A 15,404-nucleotide genomic window follows, 5' to 3' on the forward strand; every position below is an offset into this window, starting at 1 on the left:
TACATACCTTTACGTCTCTCTAACTCTTCCAACTAAACATTCCCCTCCAAGTTCATGATTCTACATTCAAGAGAATTTGTACTGAGATTAGATAACCGAAAACATACTTGAAGCTAAGTTAAGGCGACTAAGGGCTAACGAAAATTGGGAAGCACTTTCTTTGTTTCTACAACTTTCTCAATATAATATAACAACTCCCTCCATATAATATAACAACTCCCAAACATCAATAACAACATTGATAATATCATAGTCAATAAACTTTGTTAAGCTAGACATCATTTAATTCTCAAAATTCCCTCTCAAAGTCATCCATAACCATGATTGTGACACAACATCATACTCATTCACATATAACGCTTCTTTAACATTCTTAACATAATTCATAACAAGATTATGCCTATAACATGTCAAGAACTATCAGTCAAGTCAAATCACTATTCAAGAATACCACTATTTCCACATTTGAACTCCATATTCTACTTTCTTCCTCAATCCAAGTCATTCAACCACTCAATACTCTTATTAGCATAAAATGAACACAAAACTCACTTCTAATGGTGTAGGAACGAGCTTCGGATGAAAATACTTCACTTGGAGAGAAACCCAACTTCAATTCCAAAGAGATACTTGGCTCCTAGCAACCCTAATGAACATCCAAACACTTGATTCTGCTAATTTTTGGTGCTTGTTCTTTGATCTCTCTTGAATTTTTGTAGGTATGGTGTATGGAATGTTATAGAGCTCTTGATAGGTGTGGAGAATGAATGAAATGAAAAATGAGGACTTGGGGGACTCTTTTTATAAAAATTAAAAACTGCCCGATGAGGATTATACGGACCCTTATACGGTCCGTATAAGTGACCGTATAATACCTCCAGTGAAAGACCCCTCTCTGGACAGGTTATAGGGTCCCTTATACGGACCGTATAAGTGGCCGTATAACCCACATTTTTCGAAGTTGATCCCGTTGTTTCGTTTGATCTCCGATCCTTATGGAACCTTCTTAACACTTATTTAATACTTCATTAACAATCTAGGGAGCATTATAACTCGTCCGCAAGACATTGTTAAATTAGTATTAGCTCGTTACTTTGCAAAACCATTCAGAAACACGACTTATACTTTGCTTACCTCAACGAACTTCCTTCTCTTGCCTCGAATGTCTTTGGAATCTTAATTAGAATCGTTAAGTACCCCTTCTTACTTGTTGGGACATCGTATGCGTCTTACCCTGCGTTATTCTATTTATCGCACAACAACATGAAATATTTCGAGGTGTAACACTCTTCCCCCCCCCCCCCATTAAAAACATTTGTCCTCGAATGTTAAGTTCTCGGGAATTTTACAAAAATTTCGCCAGAGTTTCCCCTGTAATATGGCACTACCATCCTGTCACAACAACCCACAATAACATCGCCTCATAGGGCTACAACACAATGGCAAGAAAATATGGCCACACACGACCAAAAGCATTAAAAAGAAAGCATTACATACCTTATGATAATAGCGTCTTATCTTGAATCTCTTCCGGGGGTGGAAACAATTGCTAATATTTGGACTTCATGTCTCCTTCTGCTTCCCAAGTCATTTTCTCTCGGTTATTGTTCCTCCACAAGACCTTAACTGAAGCTACCTCTTTATTTCTGAGTCTCCGCACTTATCCATCTAGTATGGAAACGGGTACCTATTCATAAGCCAACCTTTCGGTAACTTCGACATCATCCACTAGAACGATTCTAGATGGATCTCCAACACATTTGCGAAGCATCGACACATGGAAAATCGGATGAACTGGCTCAAGTTCTGAAGGTAAGTCCAGTTCATAAGCCACTTGGCCCACTTTTTGGACAATCTTATAAGGTCCAATATATCGGGGACTAAGCTTGCCCTTCTTGCCGAATCTCATTACACCTTTCATCGGCGACACTTTTAGGAATACCCAATCATTGATTTGAAATTCCAGGTTTAGTCGGCGGTTGTCTGAATAAGATCTTTGGCGACTTTGAACTGTCAACAATTTGTCTCTAATAAACTTGACCTTTTCCACCGCTTGTTGAATCAATTCCAAACCTATAAGTGGTGTTTCCCCGACTTCAAACCATCCAATTGGGGACCTACATCTCCTTCCATACAGAGCTTCATACAGAGCCATCGGATCTTTGGAATGATCTTGTTTTTATAGGCAAATTCAATAAGTGGCAAATGATCCTCGCAATTGCCTCTGAAGTCTAATATACATGCTCGCAACATATCTTCTAAGGTCTGAATAGTGTGTTCCGCCTGTCCATCAGTTTGTCGATGAAATGCTGAGCTGAGCCTTACTTAAGTTCCCAAACCCTCTTGAAAAGACTTCCAGAATTTAGCAGTAAATTGTGCTCCCCTGTCTGTGATATTAGACACTAGGACACCGTAAGTCACACTATCTCCTTAAGATACAACCTTGCATAATCTTCGGCTGAATATATGGTTCTGACTGGAAGAAAATGAGCTGATTTCGTGAGTCTGTCAATGATCACCTATACGGAGTCATACTTGCACCGAGAATGAGGCAAACCTACAATGAAATCCATATTGTTCACTTCCCATTTCCAAGTTGGAATTTTCATGGTATGTAACAATCCTCCTGGCTTTTGATGCTCAATTTTCACTTGTTGGCAATTTGGACACTCGGCTACAAATTTTGCTATGTCCTTCTTCATTCCATCCCACCAATATATTAGCTTAAGATCGTGATACATCTTTGTTGCTCCTGGGTGAATGGAATACCAAGAGTAATGAGCTTCTTCTAGAATCTGACGACGTAGTCCTGCAACATCTGGAATACATAGCCTGCCTCGGTACTTGAGAACTCCATTTACATAAACTTCAAATAGAGACTTCACTTTCTTAGGAATGTATCTCTATAGTGACTCAACTGGGGGTCTTCACATTGGCGCTTTCTCACCTCCATATCCAAGGATGAAGCAATTGGGTCATGAACAACAACTTCTGCATTGCCTGAATCAATTAAACGAACTCCGAGGCAAGCTAGCTGGTGGAGCTCACGAACTAGTTCTTTCTTCTCCAGTTGAATGTCACATAAACTACCCATAGATTTGAGGCTAAGAGCATCAGCCCCCACATTTGCTTTTCCCGGATGATATAGAATATTCACATCATAGTCTTTCAACAGCTCTAACCATTGCCTATGCCATAAATTCAACTCCTTTTGCTTGAAAATATACTGAAGACTCTTATGATCTGTATAAATATAAATATGTACACCATACAAGTAATATCTCCATATCTTCAGTGCATGAATAACCGCAACCAACTCAAGATCATGGGTCGGATAATTCTTCTCATGTTTCCTCAACTGTCTGGAGGCATAGGCTATAACCTTCCCATACTTCCTTAATACACAGCCTAACCCAACGCCGGAGGCATCACAATAAACAAAATACTCATTTGGTCCTTCTGGAAGTATCAAGACTGGAGCTGAAGTCAATCTATCTTTCAATTCCTGAAAACTGCGTTCACAAGCATCAGTCCACTGAAATTTTGCTAATTTTTGAGTTACCTTCGTTAATGGTGCCGAAATAGAAGACCACAAATCTTTTATAATAACCTGCTAATCCTAGAGAGCTACGAACTTCGGTGGACATTGTAGGCCTTGGCCAAGTCTTCACAGCCTCGATCTTTCGAGTATCCACGCGAATACCATCCGCTGAGATAATATGGCCCAAAAAAGTCACAGAATTCACCCAAAACTCACATTTTGAAAATTTTGCATATAGCTCTCGAGTCTGAAGAATTCCAAGGACAATACGTAGATGATCCGCATGCTCTGCTTCTGACCGAGAATATACTAGAATATCATCGATAAACACGATCACAAATAGATCTAGAAAAGTCCTAAATACATTATTCATCAAATTCATAAACACTGCTGGAGCGTTAGTCAACCCAAATGACATCACCTGAAATTCATAATGACCATATCTAGTTATGAAAGCCATTTTCGGAATGTCTTCCTCCTTGACTCTCACGTGGTGATACGTCGATCTTAAATCAATCTTTGAAAATCACTTGGCACCCTACAATTGATCAAACAAATCATCAATTCTCGGAAGTGAGTAGTTATTCTTGATTGTCACCTTGTTCAACTGTCTATAATCAATGCACATTCAAGGGAGCCATCTTTATTTCTTTCTTACAAACAAGACATTTGCTCCCCATGGTGATGAACTAGGCCTAATAAATCCCTTTTCGAGCAAATCTTTCAGTTGTGCCTCTAGCTCTTTCAATTCTGCAGGAGCTATTCTGTAAGGAGGTATAGAAACAGGCTCGGTGTTCGGCAGCACATCAATGGTAAAATCAATTTCCCGTTCCGGTGGAAGACCTGGAAGTTCATTTGGAAATACATCCGAAAACTCATTTACTACCAGGACAGATTGAAAAGTCAGCGGCTGTGCTTTAATGTCATAAATTCAGACTAGGTGATAAATATAGCCTTTAGCAATCATCTTCCTTGCCTTAAGGTAGGAAATAAACCTACCTCTTGGGGATGCTGTGTTACCCTTCCATTCAAGCATTGGTTCTCTCGAAAATTGGAACTGAACTATTTTCGTTCTACAATCCACATTAGCATAACAAAAAGCCAATCAATCCATGCCCATAATCACATCAAAAACTAACATTTCCAATTCAATCAAATCAGCTATAGTCTGACAATTACATACCACAATCACATAATTTCTATACGCTTGTCTAGCTATTACTAGATCACCAACCGGAGTAGATACCTTGAAAGGTTTAATTGGCACGAGTTTCACCCAATACGGCTAGCAATATACGGAGTGATATAAGACAACGTAGAACCCGGATCACTCAATGCATAAACATCATGAGAGAATATGGATAGTATACCAATAACCATATCAGGGGAGGACTCAAGATCCTGTCGTCCTGCTAAAGCATAAATACGAGGCTGGGGGCCACCTGAACTAGATGCTACCCCTCTGCCCCTACCATGGCCTGCTGAAGCCCGAGGAGCCTGCCCCACGGGGTTCACGAACGAAGAAGAGTCGGCTGCTGATCCTGTAGGCTGGGCCCCAACTCTATCACCCATCGACGGGCAATTACACATCATATGCCCAACCTGACCACAGGCATAGCAAGCATCTGAGCCTTGGCAACATGGACCCAAATGTAATTTCCTACACTGACTGTATCGTGGGACCAGTGGTCTCCCCTGACTAGGATCTCCTCCAAACTGGGAACCTGAAACTCTCGAGCTCTGACCTTGTCCTGAATAAATGGGGCGGTCAAATCTCCTACCCATAAATCGAGGAGGTGCACTAGTCGCAGACTGGCCTGAATATTTGGGATATGACTGCCTTTGACCCCCTCTATACTCGCTACTCGCACCAACAGATCTAGCCCTCTTACTTTGCCCTCTGTCCACGTCACGCTCACCTCGGTGCGGTTGCTGCTGCTCTTCTAAATTCTGGGTATGGGCCTGGATACGGGAGATGTCCATCCCCTCCTACAATGAAGCTGTCAAGCAATCTTTGAACAAATGTGGCCTTAAGCCACTCACAAATCGATGTACTCTGTCTCCCATCTCAGCTACCATAGCAGGAGCATACCAGGCCAATGAATTAAAATGGAGACTATACTCCCGAGCACTCATATTTCCTTGCTTTAGATTCAGAAACCTGTCAGCTCGAGCCCTTCAAACCTTGGGTGGCAAATAGTGTCGAAAGAAAGCATCTACGAATTCTTGCCAAACCGGGGGAGGTGAATTTTCCTTCCTCGAAGATATCTAGTTTTTATACCATAGAAAGGCGACATCCCGCATTCTATAGGACGCTAAATCTACTGACTCAGTATTAGAGGCATGTATAATCCTCGGCGTCCTCAACATCTTGTCTATAAATCCCTACGGGTCTTCATCCGGCTTTGACCCAAAAAATTTCGACGGGTTCAAACTCATAAAATCACGAGCTCTGGCACTAGTGGATCTATCACCCGGACCCGCACTCTGCCGCTTAGCCTAGGCGGCAACTAGCTATGTCAACAACTGAATAGCCTCGGTCATCTACTGACCCGAAGCACCCGGTGGAGGAACTGGAGGCACTAGAGCTGGAGCAGGAGCCCTTCATGCTTCTCTGAAACAGGCGGAGTGTGAGAGGTATGAGATGGAGCCTCATTGTGGGACTCACCCTCCTCTATACGTACCGGTGGCTCCTATTCAACCCGCCTTCCCGTAATAGTCTTGCCCTTCTAGGTGGCTGTTGCTTTCCTCTTTACCGATATCGCTGAAATCATAACGCACCATTAGGGAAAAGGAAATCTTATAACATAGATCTATCGCACGATCTATGAAGAAGAAAGACGGTCATTATTCCTAAATGCCCCGCAGCCTCTTGTTTATAAGTGTGGCGCGCTTCACACTCATAAACAAGACTCTACTGGACACGGCTCGTAGACACATCTTAGGATAGAACTACTCCGATACCACTTTTGTCACGACCTAACTAGGGGCCATGACGGGTACCCGGAGCTGACTACTGAGCACCACTTATCATGCTGACTGTCGTAATCAACCTAGGCATATATCATTCTCAACACAACTTATCATGATACAATCTCTAGAATTCTCCCAAAACAGATACAAGGATAGGCCCATAAGGCTACAAAAATGATGTACCAAATCTACCATGAAGGAGTTACATGACATCAACAACCCACACGTATGCATCTACGAGCCTCTAACTGGAACCTTTGGAATGCTAGTGATGGGACAGGACCCCGCCATGCCCTATATCTGTACACAAAAGAATATACCAACAGGCTGCACCTACGGAGTAGTGGGGCAACAACAAGAAGTAACGTCAATGAAATGACAAAGAGAATAGAATTGTCAAACTCATGAAAGCCTCATTATCATAATCATTTTCATAGAACATATCTCATCTCTATCTCATAAGGAGCTCTTAAGAACCATTAACTTCCATCTTCGAAGATGTAAGAAGATCATGGGAATGTAGGGAAGAAATCACAATACAAGAGTCATGCCTTTGAAAGAAGGGGACTAGCCTTACATACCTTTACGTCTCTCTAACTCTGCCAACTAAACGCTCCCCTCCAAGTTCACGATTCTACATTCAAGCGAATTCGTACTGAGATTAGATAACTGAAAACATACTTGAAGCTAAGCTAAGGCGACTAAGGGCTAACGAAAATTGGGCAGCACTTCCTTTGTTTCTACAACTTTCGCCATATAATATAACACCTCCCAAACATCAATGACAACACCCATAATATCATAGTCAATAAACTTTGTTAAGCTAGACATCATTTAATTCTCAAAATTCCCTCTCAAAGTCAACCATAACTATGATTGTGACACAACATCATATTAATTCACATATAATGCTTCTTTAACATCCTTAACATCATTCATAACAAGATTATGCCTATAACATGTCAAGAACTATCATTCAAATCAAATCACTATTCAAGAATACCACTATTTCCACATTTGAACTCCATGTTCTACTTTCTTCCTCAATCCAAGTCATTCAACCACTCAATACTCTTATTAGCATAAAATGAACACAAAACTCACCTTTAATGGTGTAGGAACTAGCTTCGAATGAAAATACTTCACTTGGAGAGAAATCCAACTTCAATTCCAAAGAGATGCTTGGCTCCTAGCAACCCTAATGAACATCCAAACACTTGATTCCACTAATTTTTGGTGTTTGATCTTTGATCTCTCTTGAATGTATGTGGGTATGGTGTATGGAATGTTATAGAGCTCTTGAGAGGTGTGGAGAATGAATGGAATGAAAAATGAGGACTTGGGCGTCTCTTTTTATAAAAATTAAAAGCTGCCCGACGAGGATTATACGGATCCTTATACGGTCCGTATAACTTATACGATCCGTATAAGTGACCGTATAATACCTCCAGTGTAAGACCCCTCTCTGGACAGGTTATACGGTCCCTTATACGGACCGTATAAATGGCCGTATAACCCACATTTTTCGAAGTTGATCCCGTAATTTCGTTTGATCTCCGATCCTTATGGAACCTTCTTAACACTTGTTTAATACTTCATTAACAATATAGGGAGCATTATAACTCATCCGCAAGACATTGTTAAATTAGTATTAGCTCGTTACTTTGCAAAACCATTCAGAAACACGACTTATACTTCGCTTACCTCAAAGAACTTCCTTCTCTTGCCTCAAATGTCTTTGGAATCTTAATTAGAATCATTAAGTACCCCTTCTTACTTGTAGGGACATTATATGCATCTTACCCTGCGTTAGTCTATTTACTGCACAACGACATGAAATTTTCCGAGGTGTAACAAAATCCACTCAGTAACTCCTCTAACTTTACACTTATATTGTCAACAACAAACTGATCACTTTCATTAGTCAGGTCTGATCAAGAGGCCATAACCAAGTGAAACTCCAAACACATCAACCTCCCATCAAGAGAAAAGAAAAAGCACATATTAAGCTGTTAACCTTGTTTTATTTTAACTTGCTTTCACAAATGAAACAATAAACTAGACTGATCCTCATAAAAAAAAAAAGCAGGGTGGTTCCTTATTTTGTAAAAAAAGGTGAATGCTTGATATGCCTGTGTCTCTAACCCTTTTCCATCATATTTACCAAGAACAATACAGTTATTGCCCATTTGTAGAGTTTAGCCGGCTAGCAAAAATAAGACCAAATCACATAGAAGATCAACCTAAGGTATTTGTACAGCAAGGTAGCATCAACCATGGAGGACATAACACATTTGCACACACTCTTTTAGGCACAGTTTTAAAAAGGGTTTTCACTCAAGCATGGTATGATAGGAATAGAGCGGTCTTACTTTGAAAAGAAACATCACAAATCAACTGGTGACAATCTACGACATGTTTAATAATGCAGATCAAGAGGTCCTTAAACATAACTTGAAAAAACACTTAAGTCATGAATTCCTTTTGGAGATAGGTACTATCATATCATGGTGCAAGTAATACAGCGATGATCCCACAAACATGTCATAGTGACTTTTTAACACTAAGCAGTATCATCAAACAGTCATATAGGCCAAATTGATATTCTAAGCAACCCTACAACAACCTAGGTATTCTCTGATTAAACTAAGACCCTCTTGTTTCAATATATATATATATACATTAATGGTGCACTGTTGATTTTGATCAAAAATTCAAGGCCACACAAGCTATTTCCAGATTCCAACAAACCTCAAACATCTTTGCAAAGTTATAGCACTGATCTAGGACATCCAACTTAAACCAAATAATGATATACTAGATTAGACACATAAACAAGGCATCATGTTTTTTTTAAAGGGTTCACTCTAAAGCTTACTAAACAGTGCTTAAATCAAAAATCATACTATAATGCCATCAACCAAGAACATTTAATAACACAGACTAGCTACTAACTTATAAAATGACAAAGAACATAAAAAAGGGGCTGGGTATTACCTTTTTTCGATGCAGCCTTTGTCAAGAATGGATTCACAAGCTCCTTGTGCTTCCAACCCAAACTCAACCACAACAAAGAAGAAAAATAAATAAATTTTTGACTAAAGGACTCAAACCAGACGAAGGGGTTTTCTTTTTGAGTCTAAAATTATACTTTGCTTAAATTTCAAGTTTTTAACTTAAAATTCTAGCTTTTCGATTTTTTTCAATTCTGAAAACTTGTTTTTGTGTTGAAGGTTGGGGTTCTATTATAGAACCTCAAGGCTGTGAAAAAACCTAATAATACCGATGTGGGATGAGCCAATTTCGTTCAAATCACCTTTGCAAATGAAAATCTACGGTTGAAATTGACCAGATCCAAGAACGTACGGCCAGATCTGAGTATTGTTCTACTCGATCTGGACCGTTTGTACTCAACCAGTTAAGGTCAAACAAAAATACAACAATATAATAGAGAATAAAGAACAAATGCAGAAATCGTGTGCTAGATTAAAAAATTAAAGGAAAAATCGAAAGTGAAACCGACTTAGACCACGTTTGGGGCGATTTTGAGTGAGAAATCATTAAATCATTAATTGTTGCATGCATTTGGATGCACAAAAAGTTGTTGAGGTCTGAGACCTCTGAACGTTTGCCATTTTTGGAGATGAGAGAGAAGAGAGAGCATAGGCGGCGCTAGGGTTAAGCTGGAAGAGGAAAGAGAGAAGGGGAGGGGGTGTTTGGCTTTTTTCTGAAAATGAGGAGGGAAAGGTGTAATTACCCCCTTATTATTTGACTTGGTCCGGGTCAGCCCCTATTGGGCTTGGACTCGGTCCAACCGTTTCTTGAGGAATAAAATGGGCCTCTTTTCTTTGTGTATACACCAAGTGTATACACATATATGTTGTGTATACTTGGTGTATATCTTTGAATATATTAGCTATTAAAAAAAAAAGAAATATTATTGAAGAAAATTTTTGTAACGGCCCGTTTAGTCGTTATAGTGTTTTGACCGATTAAACCTTGTTGACCCTTTCCCTGAGTCCCGTTAGTACAACTTATGACTTAGTGAAGCCATTAGTTTGGGTCCCAAGGCGTTCAAAGATGTTTTGAGTCTCGAGTGAAGGCTTAATTTCATAGTTTTGGGTTGACTTGGTCAACACTAAGTTAAAATGATCTCTTTTGAGAATTCCGAGGTCACGGTTGCGTCCGTAGCACGGTTTACAATCGTAACGCATATATGGTTTGTGTTCGGGAGGCTCCGGATGAGTTTCGGGGGCTAAAACGAAGTTTTGAACTAATCAGAAAAAGCGGCACCCGCTATAGCGAAGGGTGCACCCGCTGTGCAGAAATTCGTTTTTGAGATAATAGGTTTAATTTAATTTCCAAAATTGAAATAATTATGCTAGGATAATTAATTAAGGCCACTTTAGGCCCATTAACAATTGGACCGACATTTTAAAATAATTTTAATAAAATAATTAAGGCCTAATTTTTCTCATAATTAAAAATTCTTCAATTTTAATATTTTACCTAATTGTTTTTTTTATTTATTAGATACACCTATGTATACACCAAGTATGCATATATATATAGACAAGGTATATATATATATATATATATATATATATATATATATATATATATGTATGTATGTACAAGGTATATATATATATATATATGTATACACTTGGTGTATACATATACACTAGGCCCCTTGAAATTAATGCTGACATGTATGTACAAGGTATATATATATATATATATGTATACACTTGGTGTATACATATACACTAGGCCCCTTGAAATTAATACTCAGCATTTTGGACCGAGTCCAGCTCAAGACCAGGCTGAGACCCGGCCCAACTCGTTAATGAATAAGAATTACCCCACCCCACCCTTATTTCATTTTTTATTTCATTTTCATTAACCCCAACCCCTACCCGCTTCTTTTTCCCCCCTTTCTCGTGAAAACCCTAGTGGCCGCCTAGGTTTTCCCCGCCTCTCTCATGCTAAAAATGGCATATTTACAGATGTATGCTAACATGCACAGCATTTGTATGCTCTTTGTGGTGAAATATCAAAAGATTCACTTGATTTGATGATTCTCTCTTACCCGAATATGATATAAATCCTTTATTTACCCTCTATTTTCATATTTTAGTCAAAATTGTCCTTATCTTTTGCTTTAAAGTTTATTTTACTTGCATTTTTGCTATTGGTTCATGTTCATTGGGTCAAATCGATCCAAAAAGGGTCAGATCTGACCGTATGTTGGCGTACCTTAGATCTGGGTCGTAGATTTGTTGATTATTGGGTTTGATTGTGGAAAGGAGTTTTATCCCACATCGTTGTTATTGGTTTCAGTTGAACTTTTGGGGTTCTATAATAGAACCCCAACCCTCTTGCAAAAACAAGTTTTGGTGTCACGATCCATTTTGCTTAGGCCGTGCGGGCACTTACCTTCCCACCTTGGTAAGCGAACCCTCAACCCAACAATGAATAAATACACGAAGGAATGAAATAAATAGTAGAATAAAACAAATACGTAAGTCTCACGATATATCTATATATAAGTAGTAGAAAGTGCGGAAGACGATAAATACCCCCAGGGTCTAGTCTGAATAATACAAGAGCATCTAAAGAGAATAATACAATCTGGAATACTAATACATAAATGTCTATGTCTTTGAAATAAAAATAGGACATATGATAGGAAAGTTTTCAATGTCAGTAGACGCCATGCTCACCCTGGAAACTCGAGAGGAAGTTAAAGCGTCGATTAGCCACGGGTCTCTGAAGTTGATCCGACCTGGTACTCTGCATTCATAAAATAATACAGCAAGTGCCGGTCAGTACAAACAACAGTACTGGTAGGCATCATCGGCCGACTAAGCATAGTTAACACAATTCAGATAATAAACTATCTAAGCAAATAAACCAACCAACATAAGACAATCTAATCACAACCGAGTATCCGTCATCGCCTATGTAAAGCATCTAAACCCAAATAGGTCAAGTCTAAATATATCCGAACCAATCCAATCATCACAATCCAATCACCAAGCATCCCAATCAAGTCATAATGCAATGCAGTGCAATAATGGTATGAATGCAATGCAATGCCATGCGAATGAGGTGTACACATGTACTCCGGACGGAAATATCGACGTCTCGGTAGCACAACCCAGTGTGACTCGCGAAGTCTAAGTACCACCCATCCCGGATCTTTGCCTAACAGACAAAAGAGACCCCGGATCTTTGCCCACGGGGGGATTCTCATCGGCACCACCCTGGGGAACCCGCGGAGTCCATCCACCAACAATGATTCCGGGATATCATCGGAATCGGCCATACAACAACGATGCCGGAATAGATCATCGGACATCGGCCATCTCACAATCACTCAAGTAAAAGAGTCTATCAAATATCAGTTTCACATAATTAACGATTCTGGAATTGAACTTTGGGCATCGGCCTTCTCACAATCACTCAAGTAAAAGAGCTTATCAAATATCAGTTTCATACACTCAACAATTCCGGAATTGATCTTCGGACAATGGCCTTTTCACAATCACTCAAGTAAAAGAGTTTATCAAAATATATATTTACTCAATCGACGATCTACGGATCATCATAGGGTATCGGCCATGCCTCATGAATGTGTGAGAATGCGTGCAATGCGCATATCAATCATCAACAATCAAGTTTAAAATCACAAGTACCAACAATGGGGTACGCCAACAATGTGTCATATCACAATACCAACAGTGGTGTGCCAATGTATATATCACTATATCGCCAACAATGTATCAATACGATGTAACAACGCCAACAACATATCCAAGTACAAATACCAACAACGGGTATGTCAATTCTATCTCAATCAAGACAATAACACAAATTCCAATATCTACCAACTACTCATGGCATCAAATCATCACAATGGAACAATCAAAGCACACATCACGGGGTGGCTAGTTCCATCACACAACAGGGCCTAACCTAAGGCAATATCCAACCCGACTTCATACCCAAAGGTTCACATGCTGTCTCCGACATTATAGTCTAAATATGTGGTTCGCTATACGAAGTCTTACCAAAGGCAAGCCATAACTTACCTGGATTACCGAACCGCAACACCAATAACTCACTCATTTGCCTTGCTCTTCTGCTGAGGCTCAGAACCAAAGTAGTCTAAGCATAATCGAATTCTATATTAGTAATCATGAAGAATGATACTAATATTGCTACTATTTCAATTAGGTCAATTCTAACCCTAGAAATTGGGAAAAATGGGCCCACAAGGGCAAAACGGGAAATTCGAGGGCAAAATACCAAATTGAGTACTAGGTAATCATAACCCAACCACTAATTGTTGATTTAGCTCAAGGATTAGTCTAATTTCTGATTTCAAGCAAAACCCCCAAATTGGGTATAAACCCTAAGTCTTCAATTCCAAAATTCAATGCTAAAAGTGGAAGATATATGATTAATAAGCTTAGATTAGTCAGACCAATTTATCATTAATAATCCTAGGGACAATGTTCTACCAAAACCCTCTTTGAACTCTCATCACCATGGGTTTATTAAGGGAAAAGGGGAATCTAACATGATAATGGATTAAAGGAAGAATGAAGAGATGGGCGAGATTTACCTCCAAGATTCTCGTCCAAATATCCTTAAAAAGGAGTTTCTTTAAGCTCAAATATCGAAATGGGACATAATGAGGGTCTAAGTGTTTTTTAACACTTCATTAACTTTACAAAACTGCTCGTCACCCGCTTCAACGGCACTGGGACCGCTCCAGCGGTCACTTGACCGCTTCAGCGGTCGAGGCCAAAATCCCCTTCACCGCTTCGGCGGCAGGGCTACCGCTCCAGCGGTGCCGCTGCTGCGGTGCTGGTGCCGCCAAAGCGGACACCAGACACCAGAAACTTAACCCAAGTTTCACCTTTCGATCCGATTTTTTGACTAATTCTCGAGGCCATCTGCTCACATACCAAACACATAGTCTCACATAAAAACTTGCTACAAACGGGCCCGTGGCCTTGAAATTTCCAACGGAGGTCTCGTTGACCGAGTCAACCCCCGATGCCTTAATCTCAAATTCCCAACCCAAGTCCCAAAATGCATCCAAGTGAATTGGGAACCGAACCAAATACACACACAAGTTCTAAACGACCATCCAGACCTCTCAAAATCGATGAAATTCCGACAAAGGTTCATTTGCCCAAAAGTCAACTTTAGGTCAACTCTTTTTCACTTTGAGCCTATTTTTCCAAAAATTTGCCCGAACTCGGTCCAGACACATTGGGAAGAGTGTTAACGGTCCCCTCAGGTCAAAGGTGAGCTAATCAATGCTCGGTGACGGGCCAAAACACCAAAAATACTATAACGACCAAACGGGTCGTTACAGTATGTGCAAAACTTTAAATATGTGTAACTTCGCGCTCTGTTATCCGTTTTATGTGATTCTTTTTTTGATTTTGAGTATGTTTTTGAAATATAGATTATTTTTTGAAAAATATATATTAAATATACGAAAAAGAGCCTAGTCCGAACAAAAGGAGAGATGCAACACGAGGACTTCCCAGGGGGTCACCCATCCGAGTACTACGCTCGCCCAAGCATGCTTAACTTTAGAGTTCTGTTTGGTTCCGGTGCGTTAGTGCTTCTATGATCGAATCCATCAGTCCTAGCGCTCTAAATTTTCTTAAACCCTTTCCTTCCCCCACCTCTTCTCTAAAAATAAGGCGCATAAGTGCAAAAATTTAAATATGAGCAATTTCGTGATCCGTTATCCGTTTTATGTGATTTTTTTTTATTTTTAATTTTGAGTATTTTTCAGAGATCTAGCTTATTTTTCTAAAAATATATATTAAATAGACGAAAAAGAGCATAGTCCGAACAA

The 15,404-nt window shown here is 39.7% G+C and overlaps 1 pseudogene; it reads right to left on the reverse strand.

Moving 5' to 3' along the window:
* Window positions 1–15,062: 15,062 nt before the first annotated feature.
* LOC132068955 (5S ribosomal RNA) lies at window positions 15,063–15,181 on the reverse strand (annotated as a pseudogene).
* Window positions 15,182–15,404: the final 223 nt, after the last annotated feature.

The sequence above is a fragment of the Lycium ferocissimum genome, chromosome 8 (assembly GCF_029784015.1).
Source record: "Lycium ferocissimum isolate CSIRO_LF1 chromosome 8, AGI_CSIRO_Lferr_CH_V1, whole genome shotgun sequence".
In the NCBI taxonomy this organism is placed as follows: domain Eukaryota; kingdom Viridiplantae; phylum Streptophyta; class Magnoliopsida; order Solanales; family Solanaceae; genus Lycium; species Lycium ferocissimum.